The sequence below is a fragment of the Neomonachus schauinslandi genome, chromosome 2 (genome assembly GCF_002201575.2).
Source record: "Neomonachus schauinslandi chromosome 2, ASM220157v2, whole genome shotgun sequence".
NCBI lineage: Eukaryota > Metazoa > Chordata > Mammalia > Carnivora > Phocidae > Neomonachus > Neomonachus schauinslandi.
Window position 1 is genome coordinate 35,236,163 of NC_058404.1, and position 25,752 is coordinate 35,261,914.

General features: G+C 48.9%; 1 protein-coding gene across 3 annotated transcripts in view; it reads right to left on the reverse strand.

Moving 5' to 3' along the window:
- FGFR1 (fibroblast growth factor receptor 1) overlaps positions 1 to 7,899 on the reverse strand; it is a 47,104-nt gene extending 39,205 nt beyond the window's left edge. For all 3 annotated transcript variants that reach the window (XM_044912832.1, XM_021681577.2, XM_044912831.1), the window contains exon 1: positions 7,258 to 7,899. The gene's annotated coding sequence lies outside the window, so the exon portion shown is untranslated. The remainder of the gene's footprint in view (positions 1 to 7,257) is intronic.
- Positions 7,900 to 25,752: the final 17,853 nt, after the last annotated feature.

Genomic DNA, 25,752 nt, shown 5'->3' on the forward strand with positions numbered 1-25,752 from the left:
AAACAGTGCTTCAATTCAGCTCTACAACTACTTCCTGAGCGTGGGCTACACGCAAGCCTTGTTGGGAAAATTGTCACGAAGTCCTCCAAGGCATAAGCCCCGAGATCGTGTGTGCTGGGAAAGTGAAGAGGCTCATGAAAGTCCCAAGGAGTTCTGCCACTTTGTGGGCCAGGGCTCCAGAGCATGGGGGGGGGAGGGGTGGCTGCAGGAGGCCTGAGTGGGCTGGTGACTCTCCCAGGACAGACTGCACTTCCTCTAGGGCAGACCAGCCCTTTGGTGAGGGGTAAAGAAGGTGAAGAATTCTGGAACAAACCAAGGACTAGGAAACAGGAGCCAAGCACCCTGCTGACCCTCTTCGGACCTATGCAGCCAGGAAGCTAAAATAAGTGGTCTCTTGGGTTCTTTCTTTTGGTCTCTAAAACTACATGCATCACAGGGATCTCTGGTCCTATCAACTTCCCGTGCGGCTAGAACACAACTCTCCCCAACTTATAAAGGGCCTCAGAGTACAGAACCATGACGTGGATGCAGCCCTCCTCCCCAACACTGAAAGGTGACAGCTTATGTCTGGCAGAAATGAATCCAGAAGTAGAGCCAAAAAGGTCATACTGAAGAATCAAAGATCCTTGCCAGGGCCGACTCAAAAAAGCACGGACTGCAGCCCTTTACCCTTCTGAGGTCTGGCGTGGTAATAACATTTAAAATAACCCCCGAGGGTCTTAAGGAACAGGATTGTTGCTGCTAAGCACTGACCAAGTGATAAGACTTTTGGGGCCCTGTTTGGGCTAGGTAGGGGTGACATCTCCATCTTCCAGGTGGCTTTTGTCCGAAATGCTCCAGGGAACCATCCAAGTTATTTAGAGAATCCATTTCCCCGGAACATGCCCTAATGTGGTCCTTCAGCCCTGCCTCCCCGGAGCCAGACAGGGCCCCTCGTGAGTCAGTCCCCATGAGTGAGTCAGTCCCATTTGGCAAAAACCCCCCAGATTCTTGGCTTCGTTCACATGTGCTTGCCAGCGGGAGTATGCATGTGTCCCTGCTAGCTCCCTCCCAAGGCTTTACTACCATTTTTAATGATTTCAAATCACAGGAGAAATAAACATTTCTCTGTCAATTTTCTAAATTTAGGGAAGGGATTTGAAGAGACAGAATATTTACTGAATACCTGCTACGTGTCAAGCAGGTACTAGGTAAAATTTATACCTATAAATCTTCATTTCTTCCTCGCCATAACCTTGTGGGGGTAGGAATTATTAATTCCCCTTTAAGCAGTGGAGAAACTGAGCCTGCAAGCAGTCGAGTACTTTGCTCAAGGCCATGTAGCCGGTAGGCAAAAGCACCAGGACTCTCATCACCCGTTTTGAGGCAAAAGGACAGGGTGCAAGGAAGCAAATCGAGGTGATGGAATCCGGCTCTATCTGGTGCAAGCTCGTTTTCTCCAAAGAACATCTCTATGCCATAAAGAAACCAGGTAGACACGGACAGATCCAAGGTAACTCTGGAGATGGGAGTGCCTCAACTCCTCTGGTTGGGAGTAGACTCTTGGAAGCAGATCACAGATGTGCCAGCTAGGACACAGGAGGGGACACGATCCGTGGCCCGGGACAGACGCGATGCTTGCTAGAGGACATCTCTAAACCACATTCCACATCTCACTATGTCCCCAAAATACCCCAAACCAAAGATGCAGGCCTGTCACCCAGAAAGGTACACCTAGCTAAAGAACCCAAGTCCCAAAGGAACTGCCAGGGTAATGAATGAATCTTCCGTATCCAGTGGAAAAAGGTGGTATCATCCTGAGGCGATTAGGCTGGCTTTCAATGTAACAGACAGGCAGCCTCCACCACCACTCAGCCACTCTGTCCCCCGAAAAGCCTTCCCACTTGCCCACAGCTGTGGACTGGTTGCAGAATGTGCTCTCTCGGCTCTGCTAGCAGGGTACTTCAAACTAATCTGGCTGCTTCTCTCCAGCTCATCCCCCTCTGAAAGGTGTAGAAGTCTCTTTCTCTCCTTCCCTCTGGGCCTCAAGGCTCACATTTGTAAAACAAAGGATGTCAAGAAAACCCAGCCTCCTAGCACCAGCTCTGGGAATGAGGTCAGTGGGCAGACAGGGCCCCACCCCACAAACAGAAAACAGTGACCCAAACCACCAATCCACATACTGTCTGGGACCCTTGGAACTGCCACCTTCTCCTTCACCACACCTTCTCCTCCTACTACTAATTAATGAATTCTTAAAATCCCGGAGGGACAGTCTCCTTCCTTCACTACTGGACAGATGTGACCTGTAGCCTTGCAGGTGTCCTAGGGAGCTCCCTCAGGGACCCTGCAGCTGGCTCCATGGTGAGCCTCTCCCATACCCAGCAGGTCTCCAGGGACTTGAAGCCCCACTCCACCTGGGCACAGAGGTCCTCACGGGGCACTGGCGGAGGGGAACACAACCTCTCTGCTTTCCCACTTGTCGGAGGAGGATGGCTGCTGAGCCTCCATCACAGGTGGTTATGAGGATCAAATGGGCAGCATGGGTGAAAGTGCCTGCCCTCTCCTCTCTGAGTACTAATCCATGAAAGAATTATAAACATTGCGCTCTGAGTCACTCCTTGACAGCGCTCTCAGGAGGCTTTGGTAACTGGTGGCAGGAGGACTCGAACTTCCTACCTTTACAAAGATATTTCTCACTACCCATCTTCAAACCCTGTACTCTAGACCTAGGGGTCCCAGACAGTGGCCACTAGCCACTTGTGGCTACTGAGCTCTTGGAATGTGGCTAATGTGAATCAGGATGTGCTAGACATGGGACATACACACCAGACTTCGAAAACTTGGTGTGAAAAAAAGAAGGTAAAGTAGCTCATCAATAATTTTTTATATTGGTTACATGTTCAAATGACAGCATTTTAGATATATGGGGCTAAATCAAATAGATCATTAAAATCTCAACCAATTAATAAATGTGAATTCCACCTGCTTCTTTTTACTTAATTTCAAAAAGTGGCTACTAGGAAATCTAAGATTACATGTGGCTCATGTTCTATTTCTATGGGACAGCATGACCTTAGGCAATCTCCATGTTCTGTCCTCTTCTTTGTCCTTCCTCCATCCTTAATGGGCCAAGCTTTCTTATTCTCCGAGTCCCACCCCAAATAAATAAATAAACAAACAAACAAATTAATTTAATTTAATTTAATTTTAAAAAGCTACCTCTTCCACAAGTCTTTGGGCTTTCTCCCCGAGGCTCTCATTCCTCTATATTTCCTAAGCACCATGGGATCGCAAGCTCCTTAAGAAGCAGGGTCTGTGCCTGACTAACTTTCGCTAATACACTTAGCACCCACAATGTACACAGCAGATGCTGACCCATTTGTTAACTGGATGAATAAGTGAATGAAAGAAAGCCTGATTCAAAAGAAACTGATACAGATACTCTTGCAAATGAGACATCTTCTAAACATTTTGATTCTTCAGAATTGAGGAAGTCAACACCAAAACATTCATTTCTTTGGACAGGAATAAGACTTACTAATTTTTAAATTTTAAATCTTTGTTAAAAAAAAAAAAAAGAAAAAAGGTATCCAAATGTCCTCGGGAGTGAGGCGTACCAAAAAATAATAAATAAGTGAAACACCAACTGCTCCACCATACTCTGGGAAACATTGCTCTTGAAGACAAAATGGACTGGTAGGCTACCACCCTTTTCGTGGAGTTGTTCACCCAGATGACAACTATTTACTTGGGGGGTGGGGAGGACCAAATATACCTTCTTTAATTGCAAGGAGGAGTGGTGGTGAGGAGAGAATCTCTGCTTCAGGTCGATGCAACCTTAGGGGGGGAAAGCAAATATCCTAGCCCAAGTTTGGTACTTAATCCTCTCTGGAAACACGAGTCTTCTCTAAAGCTCCACATCTGGACTCCCAGGAGTCCCTGGTGCGTTCAGACCTTGGACAAAGCTCTTAGAAAGCAAATGCAAGACAAATTTCCCAAGAGGAAATTAAACTCATCTCAAGGGATGAGGCTTTTCAGAACAAGACATTGGAATCAATTCTACCTCCTTTGCCTCCAGCAGCAACAGGCTCAAACTTTCCCAGGAAGCTCTTACCTAACAGCCATTTTGATGAAAAGATTTAAAAAATGGAGGCAAAGAAGAGCGTGTTTGGAGAAGCTGGCTGCTAACAGCCCAAGCCCACAGGAGCAAATCTCCTATTTTAGGAGCCCCTTTTCAGGACAACACCCCAAACACAAAGTATACAACTAAAAGCAAAAACCCATGGATTTTCCTTGGGTCACCATGGCTGGAGTCTGCCTACTCTATGTTCAATGCGCTCTTCCTGCCCTCTGGAGTCCAACAGGGCTAAAGCCAGCTCAGGCGTAGGGATGCCTGGATGGACTCTAATCTCCCTCAAGACAGGTGGGACAATAATAGCATCTGCCACGCTCCTAACTCCATTTCTTCCTGTGCTTTTGCTTCACTTGCTATTCTTTTGGAACTTTCTAACATCCTTTGTGGCCAGAGGCCAAAGGAAAAGAAGCACCCAAGGCTGTCTACTTTGGAACCAAAATTAGTGGTGCCCACTCTGGCCCAAATCCCACTCGTGAAAATGCCTACAAAATGGGCATTTGGACAGGCACAGTAAAATCAGCCAGTGAAAGCACACATGTCCAAGTGGCTCTCCACCCGGATGGCCCTCATTAAAAAGCTGACACTTGATGATGACTAAGACTGAATGCAACAGATATTTCAAGGAGCTCGTCACTGATGCAGTACATAACCATCCCAGCTGGAGCCAGGCCCCAGCAACCTCCCCATCCCCAAACACTCTGTGCTCCTCTAGGGGTCAGCGGCAGCCCTGGAGCCTCTCCCAACCAACTGGAGGGAAATATGTAAACAAGTCATTAGAGAGGCAGGCTGTCAGGACAGACAGTGGGCAATGGCTCTCTCTTGGTCCCTGAAAGGAAGGGAGATGACCCAGGCTTGGGGGTAATTAGCTAGACCGAGACACGTCCCACGCGGCCCTGCTGCTACTCAGCTTTTAAAGCCTCAGAGAGGAAACCGGGAGCCTGGGCCAACAGGGAAAATGGCCACTTTTTGCTAAACAGTCTCAAGGCTAAGGTTCTACAGTTTAGAGGGGATTCCAAAAAAAGCACTGGTCCGGAGGTGCAAAGGGCAGGGCACATCTGCGGAGGAAACAGTCACCTTAATTACCATGTCTAGAGAAAGTGCGATTTCATTACAGCCTCCAAAACTACCGCCCAAAGGAGGAAACCAGAGAAGTGTTTTCAATTTGAAAGAGACGGAAAAGAGAGGGTGAGAGCGACCAACTCTCCCCACCCTCCTGCAACTTTGGACCATAGAGTGCTTGCCTACCTCAAAGGATATTACAACCCCCCCCCCCAAACACAAAACCCACAAAACCCCTCAACAATCGAACGCCCGCTTTCAAACCTATAGCCGTTAAGAAGCAAAATATCCCACTTTAGTTTCCAGGGGCTGCAGCCCACGTAAATCCTTTAACACGCACAGGGAGAGCCCCTGGCAGCAACAGCATCCGCCCCCCTCACATGCCCCCAGCAGCTGCGCCCCGGGCTCGCTCCAGGGAGGGTGGAAAAGGGACGCGTGACGCCACCACCGGGCGGCCAGAGACCCGACGGCGGGCTCCGGACAGGGTCAGACGCTCGGGCTGCTCCAGCTACCACTGAAGGGACGGAAAAGGCAATGCTTTCGTTCCAGAAACTTCCGTCAGGGCCAGTTCTGGGTCAAACCCATGGCCAAAGAGGTCACCTCCAGCAGATGACCCGTTCGCAAGCGCCACCCCCCTAAAACCGTGGCCCCATCTCCTACCATGCCTTTTTCCGGCACAATCTAGAAAGCACCGCCACCATCAGATCCTAAATAACTTGGGATCCAGGGTAACTTTCTTTTCTCCCCAAATCCCAACGCCTCATCTCCAAGTCTCGGAAAATGTGAAAGAGGGAGGTGGGAAGGACAAGTTGAAGAATCCCAGTTTTAATTTGGGTGAGGGGGAAGGGAGGGAAAGGGATGTTAATGTGGCTGCGGTGTGGGGTGAAACGGAACCAGATGCGGCTGCTACATCTGGAAAATGGGGGAAAAAAGTGTTGGGGGAGAAAGACACCGCAGTAATTTTTTTGGTGGGCCAACAGCTTCTGGGCCCAGAAAGGAGAAGCAAGCCTCACCACCGCCACCCCCTCCACCCCCGCCCGAAGGTGTCTGGCTGCCTTCATAGGATGTGTGTTAAATGAACTCCATCCACAATGTCAATAAATTCCTCTGCAAACGAGGGTTCCTCTGTTCCCATCCCAAACATAACGGGAGGCGGGAGCGGGGTGGGCAGAGGGTCTGAGCCAGAGAAGCAACATGCAGCGCTGCCGAGCGAACCGCACCGGGCAAAACCCTTATCCCTTCCCCCACCTCCTAGAACCAGATTGGAACTGAACGTTCCCCTCCCTCCGACCCCATAATGGGGCTTAACATCACCCGCTGGGCGCCCTCCCTTCCACAAACTTCCGACCCTTTCGGAGATCGACTAAGTAGAAGATAACCCCCTCAGGAAAAGGGAATTCCTTTCTCGCTCTCCTGTATAGCAGATTCGGCCATTTGGTGACGACACCTCCTTAAAACCTATTCCAGGAGAAGCTAACCTACCCCTTCACTGCCTTCCCTCTTCATGCCCCTATCCACCCACCCCAACCTCGACCCCAAACTTTCCCGGAGGGGGAAAAGGTCTTAGAAATACCCCGGGTTCTCAAAGCTACCTGCTGAATTGAGGTGAGTCCCCACTAGCGGACTAAAAAGAGATGGACTGGAACGCAACACACACACACACACACACCCAACCCCATCTCGCTGCCCACTCCCCCCTCCCTCCCCAGTCCGAGGAAACCGAGGGCCGCCGCCGCCTTCGCCCCGGCCCTGTCCCTCCCAGGACTCACCGCGGAGCCGCCGCCTCGCCAGCTCCCCGGCGCGAGTTGGCGGAAAAGTTGGGCGGCAGGAGGAGCGGCGGGACGAGCGCGGGGAGGGGGCGCAGAAGGCGACGCGAGCGGGGAGCTGGGAGGGGAGACAAAAGGGGGGCGCAAAGCGCTGGGGAGGGAATCGGGAGGTGGAGGGGGGCGGGTAACGAGTGGAAGGAGGTGCCGGACCCGACTGGGCTGCGGCGGGGGAAGCACGCAGCCGGGAGGCTCCGGCGCCGGGGGCCGCTCGGGACGCCAAGCCCGCCCCGGATCTGCGGGCGCCGCGGCTCTTACCTCACTCGGCGCTGCGGTTCCGCCTCTGGAGAGTCCGCCGTGGCGTGTGCGGGCGGGCGGGCGCCCGCGTCCCCAGCTCCGGCCCGCCGCTCCCGGGCTCCGCTGGGGTCCTGGCGGGGCCGCGAGAGCCCCGCGGCCGGCGCTCGACTCCCGGTGGCGCTCGGTGCTCAGCGCCTCCAGCCCGGGCGGGAACAATGGAGCCGAAGCTGGTGCCCCGGAGGCGGGGCGGGGGGGGGGAGGGCTCCCGTCCGCCGCCCGGGGTCTCCAGACCCTGTGGCCCCCCTCTCCGGAACCGGGCGGCGGCGCCTCACGCTTCTCGCAGACCGGGCTCCATCGCCCTCCGGGGACCCCGGCGCCACGGCGTGCCCGACTGCAGCACTAGGACGGTGCGTCCTGCGGGGCGCTCCTCGGACCGGCGAAAAGTCCTCGGTCTCCGCGGCTTTTCCAGCTGCGGCGCGCGCTCGCGGCCGGGGAAGGCGAGGTCGCCGCAATGCGCTAAGCGGAGTCTCGGTCCAGTCGGGACGTTGCCGCCCAGCTGCGGGCACAGCCCGGGCTCCTCCGCGCGCTGTGGCTGGACCAGAGTTCGGGCTCCGGCTCGCCGCCGCCCGCTGCCCCGGCCGCCGCACCAGTGCCCGCAGGAGCGCTCCGAGCGCTGTGCGCCGGCGAGGCGCGAGGGCTCACTCTCTCACTCGCAGCCGCGCTGGTCCCACCCCCTCCTCCTCCCCCTGCTGCTGCCTGCTGGGCCTTGTAGTTCCCGGCCGCGGCCCCGGAGAAGGGGGAGCGGGCCGAGCGGCGCGGCGCTCTGCCGCTGCTTTCCTGCAGTCTGGTCTCCCTGGGCGCGCGTGCGCCTGCATCTGAGCCCCGCCAGGAGGGCGCCCGAATTTCAGGCGGTGGACACATGAGCGGTTTGGGGGGTGAGGTGGGGAGACGTTGTCGTCCCGAGTTTGTACGTGCTAGCACCGGCCTTGGAGTCGCACTGACTGTGTGCCTTGGAGAAATGATTCTTCTCGCTTTAAGTCTGTTTTCAGGAGGATAATAGTGCTTTTCATATAAAGTTGAGGATGAAGGTAGGGCCTGCCACATAGTTAACACTCAATGAATACAAGCTGTTTTTATTCATGAGACGGTCTACCCCCTCTTCAGATCCTTCCCTTGCATCTCACGGTTCCCCAGCCGCAGAGTTTAGGTTTTGTGGTCTATGGGAAGCGGGGCCCTGTGAATTCGGCAGCACCATTCTGGGCCTCCAGAAGTCTTCAACCTGCAGTGAATTTTAGGAAGCAAGAGAGTGAGTGGTGGGAGTTGGGCATGTTGTCGGTTTGGAAATTAATCAGAACCCACCCGAGAGTACCCGAGGAAAAGGTTCGGTGAAACCTGAGGAAAAGTGGCTAAAATGCCCTTTCCTCTGGATCCTGCCACTATACTCTAGTGGTTCCCTAATCCAAATGCACATGAGTCCTCTGGGGAACTTGTAAAAAATACAAATTCTTGGACCTGTGCAGACCTAAGGTATCAGGCTGTGCCAGGACCGAGCCAAGAGTATTTTTTCTGAGGCTTCCAGGGTGCCAGGTTGGCACCATTGGTAGGGTATGAAAGATACCTCCATTCTGGTCCCTTACTTATGAACTGTTTGATTTTGGACAAGTCATACATCTGAAAAAAATCAAGATTTTTTTTTTTAACCTATCCCCGCCCCCCCCCTTGAGACTCCCTCAAAGGATTGTCAATAAAATAATGGATGTCAGTGCACTGAAGTATTACACAAATAGAAGTCACTATGGAGGGGCCTCTGGGTGGCTTGGTTGGTTAAGCATCTGACTTCCGGCTCACGGTCAATCTCAGGGTTCTGAGATGGAGCCCCAGGTCAGGCTCTGTGGTCAGTGGGGAGTCTGGGATTCTCTCCCTCTGCCCCCCCCTTGTGCTCTCTCTCTCTCACAAATAAGCAAATAAAATATTTTGTAAAAAGTCACTATGTAAGTGAAGGTAGGGCCTATACCTCATCTATACCCCACAAACCCCTCAAGCTTGTGGAATCTGGAATACTGAATGAGATTAGCCTCCCCTCTCAAATTTAAGGAAATGGTCTAAGTTATTTCTCTATTTGACCAGCAAGTGAAAGAATAGTGACCATCACAGTGTCATTCACATAGTAGGAGCTCAATAGCTGTTTATTGACTGAGCAGAATAAATACTCAATAAATGTTTGTTGAATGGTTGAGTAAATTAAAAACTAAATAAAAAGCAGGAAGTCACATATTTGCAGAATATATGAACTTCAGCCATGGTTATAGGGTTATTCCCCCTACAAGCCTAACCCCCTCATCTTTAAACCTTATAGCTCCTGATCAGGATATGTTTATCCTCCCATATAAGCTACTTCCTCATTGGGCCTTCTTCATTTTTCCTAAGTAGGTTTCATGTCCAGTGTGAAGCCCAAATGGGGGTCTTGAACTCACGACCCTGAGATTAAGACCTGAGCTGAGATCAAGAGTCTGATGCTTAACCAACTGAGCCACCCAGGCACTCCACGCCTTCCTCATTTCATTCCAGACATGTAAGAAGGCCAAACTCATGCACTTCTCCCTTAAAGAGGCCTTTCCTGCCACTCCCAGCCCTGACAGTCGCTGGAACTCTTCCAACCTTCTGGTCTATCCCATTGATCTGATACTTAACTTTGTTAGTCTTTTTTTTTTTTTTTAATTCTTTCTCTCTAATTAGTTTCCAGACTATACCAGGGCAAGGACCCCATCTCTGTGACTAGCTCAGGACACTGCTCAGGAGGTGTTTCGTATATATTTGTTGGTGGTGGGTTTGATGAGAGTAGCAAACCCGGGTTACCAAAGGAGAAATACAATTGGAGGGAACAGAACTGGGAAGTCAAGCCATGGAGAATCCAGTGTTTATGTTAACATCCAACGACTATTTTTCCCACTCTATTACTGAAAGGGAATATATCCCCCTTCCTCTCTCTGAGTCTTCTAAACAGGGGTTTTTCAATCCAGCGCTTTTATTCTTTCGATTTGGGAGCATTTTAGGAGTATCTTGAACCCAAAAGAGGAGACTGAAGGATGTGTCCTTGATTGAAACAGAAAGAGAATGATCTAAATGCCTGTCTGCTGCTGACCAAATTTCTCTATAGGTTTAGCAAGAAACCAAAATGAAAGCAAGCGGCCAACTTGCTAGTTCTCCTTCCTCCAGTTCTCAAGGAAACAGCCAAAGAAAGCAGAATGGAGAAGGCGAGAAACCCAGAAAACGAATGGGCCATCCAGACCATGGACATGGCTCCAGAAAAATTGAGAGCTGGCTGCTTTCATCCTTCCAGTCTAACTCCCCTTCCGTGCTGCTCTCCCTGCAGCCCCCCCACCAAATGCAGACCCTCCACACCCGGACAGACCCCAGACCACTGAAGGGAGAGCGTCGCCAGGGCAGCCCAAGCGGGGCTCCAGGCAACAGGGGTCAGCCGGCAGCTCTGCCTGCCCCTGTCCTGCTGGAGGACTCCTGGCACCTTGCCTCCCCACACAGAAATGTAATCTTCCCTCCGAGATAACAAAGAGCTGGGAGGGTCAGGGAGGATTTGTACGCCCCTTGCCTGGGCAGCTAGATGTCTGAGGAGGAGACAAAGGCCCTCATGCTCGAGGACCTGATAACCAGTTGGGGGCCTGTTGCCTCCTGGATCTGTGGGAGGAGGGAAACAGTGCTGAATGAAGTGGAGGGAAACGGAGCTCTCCCCAAAGCCCCATCGGTTCTCTTTGTTTTGGAACACGGCAGAAAATCCCTTCCTTCTTCCTCCAGCTCCTTGTGGCCTCAGAGTTCTTCCACTGGCAAGGGAACTCCTCTTCTCTCCCCAGCTCTCCCCTGCTCCATTCGAGAGAGTTTCGTTATCTTAGGGCTCAGCTGTTTCCACCAGGGATGAGCACCCCGGCGACACTGGGCTGGTGCTGCTGAGCTAACACCTCCCTGTTACAGAAGAAGTTAGGGGAGGCAGGCAACATCTATAGTGGGTGGAGGCTGGGCCAGAGAGCTGCTCTAGCCGGCTTTGGGAGTCCCTCAGACTGGAGGGAGCCAGCAGCGGCTCAGCTCCCAGGACTGGATGCAGGATGGGATCAGGAGGAGCGAAGAACCGTCTGGGTTTCTGCCTACAAAGTGGATGTTCACAGGTCCCTGGGAGCAGGTGGGTGGCCAAGCCTTTTGCCCCAGGCCCCTGGAGTTAGGGAGCAGACATCAGTTACCATCTGGCTGCCATTTGGTGACCCCTGGCTGTTCTCAGCACAGCTTCAGCATATCAGGGAAGGGAGGGTCTTGTTTGGCTTGGTGTTTTTGTAAATAACATTTCACTCTCTCCTACCAACTGGGAGTGGGAAAGGGAATTTGCAGTAATGGTGGCTCAGCTTGCCTGGCCCTAATGCAACATTTATTCACTGAGCACTGGGGTGGGGAGGGGCATGGCTCATGTGTCAGGCCCTGTGCTAGGCACAGTGCATCCTAAGATGAGAGATGGGGGCACAATCTCAGGGAGCACCCAGTCTTGTGGTGGAGACCTGACATTACAAGAAGTGCCATACCAGGGGTGCCTACAGGGTGTTTGGGAAGGAGAGATCAGGAAAGGAGACTGAGAACTCAGGGGACGTGATGCCTGAATCTTGAAAGATGACAAACAGCACCTGAAAATACACAAACTCATCTGGGATAATTGAGGAAGGTAAGACTGGGAGAGTTTCGTTATCTTAGGGCTCAGCTGTTTCCACCAGGGATGAGCACCCCCGCTACATGGAGAGTACATGCAGAGGCGTTGAAGCTTCTATATTATCTTGCCCTGGAGGGATGAACTTGGCCTCTGGGATCAAATAGGTCTGGGTTTTGGTCCCAATTCTGCCACTTCTTTCTGGCTCTGTGATCTTGGGCAAGTTCCTTACCTCCATTCTGTTTCCTCAGCGGTGTAATGAGTATAATGAAGAATAGCACCTGTTCTTCGCAGAACTGTTGAAAGGATGAAACGAGATAATGTGTGTAGTGCACTTGGCACAGTGCCTGGCACATAGTATGTGCTCAATAAATGGGAGCCACTGGGGCTATAATTGAGCTCCAGAGCTTTCCTGTGGCTTAAGACACCTCTCTTGGAGCCCATTTTCCAGGTATCTTTGTGGTGTTACCACTACCCTCAGATTCTCTGTCCCCCAAGACCGACTGTAAAAAAGGATATACTTTCCCCCCCAATCTTCCCCTTCCTTGCTGACCTCATAAGATAAGCAGCCCCTTTTGCTGTAGGTTTTACTGTGAAACAGGAAGAGAACAGCAAGAACACATATGTAAAATCTAACCAAACTTATAAAACCTCAGCGATCCTAAGAGCATTGGTCTCTTGTCTAGCTCTCAGACTCCCTTCAGAATGCTCACTAAGAACCAGCTGGCCTTTTGTCCTCTGCTTTTCTTCTGAGCTCCCTAAAATCTTCCCTCTTTCTGACTCCAACTTACAAACCCTCTTCCAGTAAAAGCCGCTCATCCAAAGCACTGTGCTGGGGGACTGGAGAGGTGACGGGTGGGCAGTAGCAGAACAGTGGACAATTTGCATTTCTGAGGACTCCCCAGGAGTAAGAGGACCTGGTTCCTCAGGCTTCTGCCCTGCCTAGGGACAAAGATCAAAGTTGCAGGGTTAGACAGGGATATTTGAGGATTCAACTTTGAAGTGGATTCCATCCAAGGATATGCTAACAAAGTTGCAGATGACTTCTCCTGGGTTGTTAAGAACTTTTGGTGATATTGGAATGGGTGGGGTCAGAGAGGAAGAGAATTTAAAAATAGACCGTGTTCCCCCAGATGGGTTAAAAAAGATAGATATGCATTTTAAAAGACTAGAAGATAAAGGTGTTTGTGAGGGTGTGGGAAAAACAAGCAGCACTGTTGGTAGGAGTGCTGATTGATAGCCTCTTTGGGGGTCATTTGATAATGTTTATCAACATTTAATCTGTATATGTTTTACATACTCTTTGACTCGGTAATTCTTCTGGGAATTGAGTAGATAGATGTCCTTGCATATGTATACAAAGACTATATATGTATGATATATATATATATATATATCATACATACAAAGATAATCTTTGCAGTATTATTTGTGATTACAAAATACTGAAAACAATGTACGTGTCCACCATGTGACTGTTCCATAAGGGACTTGGTAAAATAAATCAAATGCAAAATTGCACATCTGTTAAAAGGAATAAGATGAAAAAAAAAAAAGGAAAGATGGATTTATATGTACTTATATGGTGGGGAAAGAGCAAGAAGCTCTGTATTGTGTATATGAGAGATCACTTACCGGGCACCTGGCTGGCTCAGTCGGTAGAGCTTGCAACTCTTGACCTCAGGGTTGTGAGTCCAAGCCCCATGTTGAGTGTGGAGCCTACTTAAAATGAAAAAATAAAATATATTTCTTAAAAAAGAGATCACTTGTGAAAAAAACATGGGCACACACATACACTTCCATATGCAGACACTTACACACATATATGCTTATCTATATGTAGATTACCTAGAAGGAAACACACACACATACACAGCTGGTGAACTGAATGACTAGGAGTTCAAGGGGTAGGAAGTGGACTTTTAGACTAAGCCCTTTGGCACTATTTAAAAATTTCATCGTGTACCTAGACTTTTCCTCCCTAACTGAATTTCATTATTCTGTTTTAAACAAAGCAAAGGTCTATTAATTAAACTGTTAATAGTGGTTTTCATAGGGCGCCCGGGTGGCTCGGTCGGTTAAGCGTCTGCCTTCAGGGTCCTGGGATCAAGATCCTCATCGGGCTCCCGGCTTAGCAGGCAGTCTGCTTCTCCCTCTCCCTCTGCCCCTCTCCCTGCTTGTGTGCTCTCTCTCTCTCTCAAATAAATAAAATCTTAAAAAAAAAAGGAAAAAAAGTAGTGGTTTTCTTTGGGATGTGATTACAGGAGGCTTACACTTTTTTACATAACTTTGTATCATTTGAATTTTTCGCAAAGAGCATGTTCACAGAGTTATCTGTATCGCTGAGCGGGTCGTGTTCTGGGTGTGAGTAGCTCAGGGGCTGGTATTCCGTGTGCTACTGCAGACTTACATCTGCCCAAAGGAAGTGGTACCTTCTTCCAACTTGCTCAAAGGCATCCTGGTCCTGACCATGTACTACTATGATCAGCAGAATAACAACAACGTATTTAGAACAAGCAAACATACAGTGAGTGATACAATTTTATCTTTGGGCGAAAAGAGAGATCATGGAGAACTGCTCTGCTAGGTGCAAGTCCACTTGGACAACAGTTTTTTGTTTTTTTTTTAATATTTATTTAGTTATTTGAGAGAGAGAGAGCAAGTGCCGGGGGTAGGGGCAGAGGGAGAGGGAGAGAGGGTCCCAAGCAGATTCTGTGCTGAGCATGGAACCCAACGTGGGGCTCAGTCTCACAACCCTGAGATCACGATCTGAGCAGAAACCAAGAGTTGGATCAGGGTCCTGCATCGAGCCCTGCGTCAGGCTTCCTGCTCAGTGGGGAGTCTGCTTCTCTGTCTCCCTCTGCCCCTCTCCCCTGCTCGTGCTCTCTCTCTCAAATGAATAAATAAGATCTTTAAAAAAAATTATTTTTCTTTTGTCTTTCTTTTTTTTTTTTAAAGTAATCTCTACACCCAAGGTGGGGCTCAAACTAATGTCCCCATGATCGAGTAATATGCTCTACTGACTGAGCCAGCCAGGTGCCCTCCCCATTTGGACAATATTTAAGCGGCCACTCTCGGGCCTTCACAAGACAGAGAGGGAGACAAACCATAAGAGACTCTTAACTCTAGGGAACAAACTGAGGTGAGGTGGGTGGGGGGGATGGGATAACTGGATGATGGGCATTAAGGAGGGCACTTGATGGAATGAGCACTGGGTGTTATATTAACTGGTGAATCACTAAATTCTACCTCTGAAACTAATAATACACTATATGTTAATTAAATTGAATTTTAAAAATAAATTAATAAATAAAACAAAGAATTGCGAAGGCCGGGAAAAAAAAGATATCCCTATTCCTCACTCATAGTGGCCACAAGCCCAGCCACCCTGCAGAACGGCCCCTCATTTAAGGAGAGAGAGAGACAACATGGAAGCTGATCTTCGGAAACCTCAGATGATTGGATAATGCTTTGGGTTCAGGAAGGGCTGGCGATTCCTCTGACCATTAGTCTTTCTGAAACCTGCTTTCCTCCATGCCAGCCAATGCAGAGCCCATGCAAGACACCTGTGTGAGGCCCACCTGAGTCAGGAGCCCAGCCCTCTCCCATAATGCCCTGCAGCCCATATGTGGCTTTGGGCAGCAGCTGAAGCGGGGTGGTCAATAGGCATTTCCTTGCTAAGTCATGTGGGGTGGATTTCTTTTTCTTTTTCTTTTTCTTTTTTTAGGTTTTATTTTTAAGTAACTTCACCAATGTGGGGCTTAAACCCACAACCCCAAGATCAAGAGTAGTATGCTCCATTGACTGAGCGAGCCAGGTGTCCCATTTGGGGTGGATTTCTGAGGTCTATCTAAAAAGCAATTTGGATAGGTGCTGGGTCCTCTTAAGTCCTTCCAGGAAGTTTCTTACTCAGGCTAGAGAGAGGCTAATAATTCACTGTTGTGTTTCTAAAGCCACTTGTTTGACTCCGATAGGTTTCTAAACATGTGAGCTTATTTTCTTTTTTTTAAAAGATTTTATTTATTTATTTGACAGAGAGAGACACAGCGAGAGAGGGAACACAAGCAGGGGGAGTGGGAGAGGGAGAAGCAGGCTCCCCGCAGAGCAGGGAGCCCAATGCCGGACTTGATCCCAGGACCCTGGGATCATGACCTGAGCTGAAGGCAGTCGCTTAACTGACTGAGCCACCCAGGCGCCCGTGAGCTTATTTTCTAAGAAGCATATAGAAAATACAATTAGCTGTGTTAGATTTGACCTCTCTGCTGGAGGCTTTTTTTTTTTTTAATGTTTTGTTTTTAGGTTACAATAGCTAATATTTAATGAATGTTTGCTGTGAGCAGGCACCTTGCTTTTACACAGCTCATCTCATTTAAACCTCACAACAATGAGGTAGACACAAGTGTTAGGTCCCATTTCAAGGTGAGCAAACTGAGGCTTAGAGAGAGTCAATAGACCCACGAGTGGTCAGGTAAGGAAGCAAGGCTGCAAATCCAGACAATCTGATTCTAGAGCCTTCATTGCCGGCTATTTCACTTTGGGAGAAGAGGCTGTTCTTGATTAACAGTGTCTCCAGAAGGGAATTTAAAACCGCTCTTCCTTTAAAAATTCAATCATAAAAAAAAAAAAAAATCTTTAAACCACACCAAACAGAATTGTAACAGTTTGAGCATGTGTTTTAAAGAGAATTTGTTACTAATCTGCTTGATTCAATAGCGGTGCCATTTTTCTAAAACAGTTCGGCCTTGTAGGATGTTGTGACTGTGTGTGTGTGTGTGTGTGTGTGTGTTTAAGGAGGGGGTGGTAGGAAAAAAGAGCTGCAATCTGACACCTGTGGGCCCAAGTCTCAGTGTCACTTGGGGATGTCACTAGGTTTCAGAATCACTCTGCTCAAGTTCAACTGGTCCTGTGGAGGTGTTGTGCAGGAATTAGAGTTGAGGCTGAAGCAGGGGTAGTGGAAAAAAAACATGGAAGACATTTTTAAGGAGACTCAACTCAGCCAGTGCTGAGACTGTATTTTAAGTAACCATATCTCTGTTATGAATAGGCCCACAGAGAATTAAGATGGAAAAACTCTTTCAAATCAAATGTGCTTTCTGCTAGGTATGTTTCAAGTTTATTTTTCATTTTCATCTTTTTCCATACCCCCCACCCCTGCCCACTTAAAATTCCATCTCCTTCTGCCTTTCAAAGTTTTGAGGAGCAAGGGGCAGTATTCTGATGAGAGGAATGGCTTGATTTTTTACTTTGCTGCCAGCTTAGCCTTACCAAGAAACTTGTTAGGCTGGGGCGTTCCCTCACCTCTATAAAAGGTCTCAGAAGTACCCCCCCGGCCCCTGCCTCCTACTTTTCCAGGAGTCTAATTCCGGTCCTTGGCTGTCCAAGTAGAACTGTGCTTCATACTATGACTCCAAACCAAGGTTTTCAATGCAGTAAGCAGGGGGCACCTGGGTGGCTCAGTCAGTTAGGGGTCCGACTCTTGATCTCAGCTCAGGTCTTGATCTCAAGGTCCTGAGTTCAAGTTCTGCCTACTTAAAAAAATAAGTGCAGGAAGCATGATTAAAACAACCAGAGCGAGGGGCGCCTGGGTGGCTCAGTCATTAGGGGTCTGCCTTTGGCTCAGGTCGTGATCCCAGGTGGGATCGAGCCCCACATCGGGCTCCCTGCTCAGCAGGAAGCCTGCTTCTCCCTCTCCCACTCCCCCTGCTTGTGTTCCCTCTCTCTCTGTGTCTCTCTCTGTCAAATAAATAAATAAAATCTTTAAAAAAAAAACTTAAAAAAAAAAACAACCAGAGAATGTTTTTTGTGGCAAAAAGTTGAATACTGGGGGGCAGGGAGGAAGAGAACAATTCAGGAAGACAAGGGCTCAGCTCCTACTTTGTGTCCCTGTCTGTCACTAAGCCTGTCCCTCCACAGCAGCACCCTGGCCGTCAGCACTGGGGCTACAAAGTCCTCTCCTGCCGGCTTAGGGGAGACTCGGACAGACTCGCTGATGTGGCCTCAGGTCTGACTTCTTCCTTCCTGCTTTTATGTTGACGCTCTGGGAAGGGAGCCAGGACATTTGACAGTGTTTGTTTCTGCAGATTCTCCTCCACAACCTTCTCTGCCTTCCAGATCAGATGATCGCATATTGGTGGCAGCAAGAACCAGAGTATGGATGACAGATAAGGAATTGCTGGGAACCCATGGGGACCACAAATGCACACCCGGCTTTGTCCGGATGGTGGGTTGTGTTGCCCCTGGCCCTGATTGAAGGCACTTTGTCCTGGGACTGCTGAGCAGTCATGCCCTCTGCCTGCCCTCCTTTTCCTGTTTCTGCTTCAGGTGGCCTTTTATTTCAGCTCTAAAGCCTGTTGGAGGATCTAAATGAGACTTTCTCTAGCCTTGATAAAAAATACAGAATAAGCAGAGACCTCCTTAGCCTTTTGCTTCACTGACTTTCCAGTATTTCCCTGGGGCTAGGTAAGCATTGGTCTGTCCAGCCGGTGAATTTTTTCTTTTGTCACCTTGGCAAGGTTAGCCGCCTCTCTGGGCCTCAACTTCCTCAACTGTAAAATGGATGTATAGCGTTCTGAGGACGTAAAAACCAATCCATCTAAAGCCCTGTGCTTGGCGCCCAACGCACAGTAGGTGCTCAGTCAATGTGGACTGTCTTTACCTGAGTTACTGTACAGTGTGCTGGGAGTCACCAAGGGGCAAGAAGGCCTGAACAATGCTCTAGCTTAAAATTCAGGCATTTGGGAGGTGCATAGCAGGCTTGCAACCCCACTGAGCAATTCTAAGGCTATCACTCAGATTTAACCCAGTTTGGGTTTAAAGATGCGGGGCTTGGGGGTGGGTGGGTGGTTGCTGCTTCCTTTACCCTCCTTATGCTCACTTGCCACCATTGATGGTCATCATCTGCCCCCATACCCACTCAGCATTTCATCCTGAAATACACTCACTGCACCCAGGCAGGTTTATGAAGACAGATATCAAAGAAAGTGATTGAGGCAGAGAAAAAATGGTGAGTAATCAGGGATAGTGAAACAGATTGGTGATTCTCAAATTCCTTTTTCTCAATAAACTCCTTGGCAGTCTCTCTCTCTCTCTCTGGCTTCAGATTGTCCTCTTTGTGCCTCACAGCCAGGTTTTAAATGAATGATGTAAAGCTAAAGATTTATGGAGTGTCCACAATGCTCCTGCCCTCTCCCTCACCTCTATCCTCCCGGACAGAACCTGCTGCTCGTCTCCTTTCAGAAGACCCCTTTCAGTCCCTCCTCAACTGCATTATCCTTCTCTAGGGAATCTACTAGTGAACTAAGGAGGACCCTCAGTATTTCCTGACCACGTTTTGTAAAACACAGAGCCCCATAATCCCCATTCATCAGGGCTGATTTTTTCCACAGCTCTGGTTCCTAAGAGGTGGGGTGGGGGTGGGGAGTGCAGGCTAAGGGGTGAATGGTGAAGAAAAGGCAGAGGTGGCAGAGGCTGACCCTCCCCAGCAGTGAGGCTTCTTACAGACCCATTGGCAGCCCCAAGCTGGCCAGCCAGGCTGTAGGTGCCCTCCCCTAGGAGATACCCTAAATGGGACCTCATGCCCATGGCTGAGTCAGACATGACAGCACATGGCCCCTTTTGCTGCAAATCGAGGAAGTGAGAGCAGGAGAGTAAATGTACCCCTCTGTGCAACTTCTGGATCAGACCTCTCCAATTCTTAATGGCAGAGAAAAGCCACCTTGCTGGTGCCTGGGAACTTTAAAATAACTTGGGGGGACCAGCAGTACTTATAATGAACTTACATTATAGGTGCTTTTTATTTTCAATCACTAAAGCTCACTGACTCTCCTACACTCCCAGCTGCAGGGAAAGCATGCTTTAAGAGCAGTCTCCTTGGGATTTGGGGTGGTAGGGAAGGGGGATGGGGTGCGTGCCTGGAGGAATAGCTGTTCAGCTATGAGATCTAGGAGTAGGGTCATAGGGAAGGGTGATTTTGTGTCTAAGAAGGTGTGATAGAAAGGACAGAGTTCCGAGGGGTGCAGAGAAGGAAGGAGTCCAAAGGGAACAGGAGAATTGAAGTAGTTAAAAGATAAAGATGACAAGGAAGAAACGAAGAGAGGGCCGTGGAGTGCCTGGGTGGCTCAGTCAGTTAAGCGTCTGCCTTCAGCTCAGGTCATGATCCCAGGGTCTTGGGATCGAGTCCTGCATCGAGCTCCCTGCTCAGCGGGGAGCCTGCTTCTCTCTCTCTCTCACTCACTTGCTCTCTCTCAAATTAATAAAATAAAATAAACTAAACAATACTATTAAAAAAAAAAAGGAAGAGAGGGACAAGAAATGCAGGAGGAGAATGAGAGAGGAGGTTGCTGCCCAGACACTGCTGAGAAGAGAGAGACCCATTCAGGGAGCCTCTGGCCACTTGGCCATTGTGGGATTCCAGAAGGGACTCATTAGGGCCTGTCACATGGGCTGCATTGTCTCCAGACAACAGTTCCGCCAGACGATCCCAGCACGGTCTGTGTAGCCAGGGCATCTGTCCGTCTGCTGGGCTCAGGCTCCTGGGGCTGTGGGGGGAGCTGCTCCCCGAATTGTCTGTTACCGAAAGGCAGCCCCAGAGCAGAGCAGCCCCCTTGCCCCTGGCTGATGGGACGCTAAATTCCAGAGCCTGTCGCCTCCTTGGGGTGTGGGTCTATTAAAACTGTGCACGTAGAACTGATTTCATTTGTGTAGACCCTAGAATCTCTGGACCTCAGAGTATAGAAATTAAATCAGGGGCCTATCAATGGAAAGACTTTCTGTACACTTGCAGCAACAGGTGTCCAAGATGAGCAAGACACAGCTCTCCCCCTGAGTGAGTTACTGCTTCCAGTGGAGGAGAGGAGTCATCTCTCAAATTGCTGCCTCCAGCACCCCACCAGGACCCACCACAGTGACAGAGCCTCCAGGGGAAGCTTCCTTTGCGCCTCAGGAGACAAGGGGAAATTGGTGGCTAAAGGAGAATGAGATCTTGCAGTCCATGTGTCAGGGATCACCGGCACACTCTCAAGCATCGCTAAGCTTTAGGCTGTGGACACCATCAAGCATGGGTCAAAGGGAGGGTAGGTAATTTGCCCAGTTGGGGTTCTAATCGCGGACTCTTAGAAGCTAGGAAGCTCCTCTGGGGTCACCTATGAGTTCCCAAATTCTGGAACTGGTTTCCCTCTGTGATGAAGCTCTCAACAATCTGCAATGAAATAAGAACAGTAAGATCGTGGAGTGGGTTTTTCTGTATTTCTCTAAAGGACTCTCCTTAGTATTCTCAGACTGTGTCTCTACACCTTTTTTAGTACTGAAATGTGCTTTCTTTTTAAGGTGAGAGTAGATGGTGATGTTTAAAAAATATTCTTGGTGGGTAATATAGAGTTTTAGTCAACTTTGAGTCAACTGGACTCATCCGAAGTTTTAAGACTCATTTGCTCAGATCCAACCCCTTCCTCAGGTCGGTAAGAAAACGGAGGTCCTACAAGCTCAAAGGACTTCTCCAAGGTCATGTGGCAGGTAAGCAGCCTCTGCCCTGCTGGGCCTGTTTTCCTCATGTTCCCCGCTGTAGGGATTTTGTGCGAAAGGGCCCATGGCACGCGGGAGGAACGCTGCGTGGTCCCTGGAAGTGCCATGGCCTCCTTCCGTCAAAACGCCCCCTCTCTCTTTGGGTCTGGTACGGGGAGCCCAGTCCTTCTCCTCTAACCCGCTGCCACAGACCCTGGCTCCCCGCATATGCTCCTTTGCAGTGTGCCCTTGCCTCCCCTTACGAACAGGACAGCCGCCTGGCACTCCCCTTCATGACCGCTGAGGGCTGGCCTCCTCCACAAAGTCACCCCTGAGAAGGAGAAACGAAACTCGAACTCCGCAGTGCTCCCAGGTCCGGCCTGCGTTAGATGTGCTTTGTGCCACGCTCACCGGCTCATAAATTCTGTATTTATGTGGCTTAGCTTTGGGCTCACCTGATCTAAATTAAACCTCCTGAGGGAAAAAACCGTTTCTTCTCTTTGTTCTAGCTTTCCACCCCCTTGGGCCTATTATCTCTAACAATGCAATGCACTCTGTTCTGAATTCTGTAAAGGTCAGATGGATTGAAGAATATGGCAGACTGGAACAGGTAGGAGGGAAGTGGATGGTGGAGGGAAGGATGCTTGAAGCAAAGCTGGAGGTGAAAGAGGAAACCCTACTCCTAGCAACCCCCAGAGCTTAAAGAGGCCACATATGCAGTCCCAGGACAGGGTTGCATTGGGAAGGACCTGTGTTCTGACACTTCTGAACATGGAGGAGGGAGGTTGAAGCCCCCCCGAAGTCAGAGAAATGCTGGTAGAGGGGGGTAAGGCTCCTTCATATTCTGGAACCTGCCCAGCTTTCTCTCTCTGGCAGGCTACCGAATTGGGGAGTAGATTCATCCAGCCCTCCAGCTCCTGAGCAAAAACAATGATCCCGTTCCTCCCCCTTGGCATTATTCTGTCTGGGGGAACCAGGGCCAGCTTTGTGTTTACCAAAAGGAGGGTGGGGCTCAGACTAAAACAGAAGTTACATTTTGCCTTGGGGCAAAAAAACAAAAGTAAAAAAGAAGAGCATAGAGCCCTCCCCACTCCGAGGCCTCCTTCCCGGCTAGCTTAAAGGGCTCTCAGCCCGGTCTGCAGATCAATGAGGACTGAATAGATCATTCAGCTTGAAATGGGGCCCATTCAGGCCTTTGTGCTGTGGCCAGAGGTACCGCCCTTCTCTGCTGACAGATTCTGCTAGAAGTGGGCCCATACTATCTTCTGGAATAAAAGCGTTCAGAGAGAGAAGGAGGAGAGAAGAGCACTCACTGCAGAAGGAAGTGTTACTTCTATTGGTAGAGAATTTCATTATGGAGGAGCTTAGGAGCAGCAACCTGGTCAGAAGCCAGGGCTTGAAGCATGGTACTTTACCTGAAGCTGAGAAAGTATCCATTGTCCAAATTAAATATGAAGGAAGTGCCCCTCCCCCCAACACCTCCTGGCCTGTAAGTCCTATTCAGGACAACTTGTTTATCCTGGGTTTTGTACTAAAGGACAGTAGTCTGGATTTATAGAAATAAAAACCAAAAAAACCAAATTTTTTACATTCCAATACCCATTAGGTAACAAGAGCTGATGGATTTTGGAATCAGGCAGGCGTTGGCTCAGATACCGAGGTTAGGGAATTTGGTCAAGGTCACTGCTATGATTTAGCTTCGTCAGCTTGGACAGTTGCCTGGCCTCTTTGAGACTCAGCTTCCACATCTGTGGAGTGGAGGTGAAGAATAATATTAGAGCTGGAGCTAATGCAAAGCATTACATAACGTTGAGGCGTGTGAAAGAACTGGTGCCTACTAGGTTCTCAAAATTTCTCGCTCCCTCCTGTTTTCTGTTACCTACCTGGCTGTAATCAGACTTCTGAAAGGGGCCCCTAAAAAGTAGTTAATTCTCTCATTTCAAAAGCTGTATACTCCTTGTCACTGTGTCTTGTCCCCAGGCAGCTGAGTGAATGCTTTCGTTGTTACAACCCATTTGTCCAGCCACTCATCTGTTTAGAGGCAACTTGACATTGTGGAAAGAGAATCAGAATCCAGAAAACAGGCTCTGTTCCTGGCTTCCTACTTACTAGTCACCTGGTCTCAGAGACGTCCGTCACTGACTCTCTGGATAGGAAGGGCCCTTCAGTGTCATGTCCTCCAAGCACACCTCTGAAGCTTGACCCTCACTCCCTATACCCACCCCCCCCCCACACACACACCCACACCATCCCTCATGAAGTGGTTGTCTGGCTTCTACAGGGACAACTCAGAACACTCAAACCATCTTCCTGTATCTTTAGACAATTCCAGTGACAAACTGACAAAACCCGCAATGTTTATCTCTCTGTTCAAGTGAAATTTGACGTCCTGATGTTTCTTCCTAGTCATCATAGTTTTATCCCCTAGGACCATAAAGGCACATTGACTCCCTCTTCCCCATGCCAGTCTTCTTATATTAATGATAATGATCACGTCCACCTGAGTTTTCTCATCTTGGGCCCCACACACCATCCTTGGTTTCTTTGCAATTCCTGTTATCCTCCTCTGAACTCCCCTAAATACGAGTTCCCTTAAGTCAGGGATAGTTGCTCCTGACTTAAAAGTTTACAGAGATGGGGCGCCTGGGTGGCTCAGTAGGTTAAGCATCTGACTCTTGGTTTCGGCTTGGGTCGTGATCTCATGGTCGGGAGACTGAGCCCCATGATGGGCTCCATGCTCAGCGTGGAGTCTGCTTGTCCCTCTCCCTCCCCCTCTGCTCCTCCCCATGCTCATGCTGCACACATGCGCATGCTCTCTCAAATAAATAAATAAATAGATGAATAAATAAAATCTTTTTAAAAAGTTTGCAGTGAGGATTTAGCAGTAACCTGTGCCCTTAGACTCAGGCTGTGCTCAATTAATATTTGGTGATGAATGAGTAGATGAAATACATATGGGGAAGCACTGTGTAAACAGTCATGGGCTCATGGTACTCATCTGCTCGGGCTGCCGTCACAAAGTACCACAGACTGGGTGGCTGAAACAACAGAAATGAATTTGCTCACAATTCTGGGGGCTGAAAGTCCAAGATCAAGGTGTTGGCAGGTCTGGTTTCTTCAGAGGCCTCTCTCCTTGGCTTGCAGATGGCCCTCCTCTTGCCATGTCCTCACATGGTCATCTGTTGGCCTGTGTTGTCTGTGTCCTAATCTCTTCTTAGAAGGACATGAGTCATGTCAGATGAGGGCCTACCCTATAGAGTTCATTTTAACTTAATTACCTCCTTAAAGACTTTATCTCCAAATATGGTTGCATTCTGAGGTATTGTGTAGTTAAGGCTTCAACCTATGAGTTTTGGGGAACACAATTCAGCCCATAACACTCACCAATGTATTGTCAGCAATTTTATTTGTTGTGACGCTATTCAGAAATGGTATTTGTGTGCTTTGGGGGAGAGTGGTGGAACCCTTTGCATATGAAAAATGAGATACTGCAGGCCCTTTGTAATAAATCTATGTAATTAAACAAGTAATATATTCACATGTTTCAAAACTCAAAGTCATAGGAGAGGAAATATGAATGGACGATAAACATAAGAAGATGCTCTTGATGTCACCAGTAACCAGAGAAATGTAGAGTAAGCTCATAATATCACAGTATTTTATACCCACTAGATTGGTAAAAAAGATTCAGTCTATTAATATCAAGTGTTGGTGAGAAGGCAGAGAAACAAAATTCCTTCATGCTGCTCGTGGGAATGTAAATTTGTCCAACTACTTTGGAAAAAATTTGGCAAATGATCATTGAGTTGAAAGCCTATCCACCCACTGGCCCAGCAATACCACTGTGGGGATCAAACCCTAGGGAACCTTTCACTTGTGCATCCAGAGTTCGTAGCTGCAAAAATCAGAAATAACCTGATGTCTAATGCCCACAAAATCGATAAATAAGGTGGGTATATTCACTCCATGGAATGTTAAGTAACAACGGAAATGAATTAATGTTGCAAGCATCAGCATGGATGAGCTTTGACCATGGTGAGAGAAATTAGCTAGTCACAGAAAAATACATACAGTGTGACACGATTTTATAAAGTTCAAGACAAGTAAAATGTAATAATGTATTAGTTTGGGATGCGTGCATTTGTGATAGTATCTACAGGCCATCAGGACTGAGGTAAGAGGATGGTGGCTACTTCCATGGACTCAGGGAGGAGGTGTAGAAGTCTCGACGCTATTGGTAATGTTCCATTTCCTATGATGGATGGTGGATCCACAGGGCAGAATTATTTATTATTCTATCTCAATAGATACATTGATTT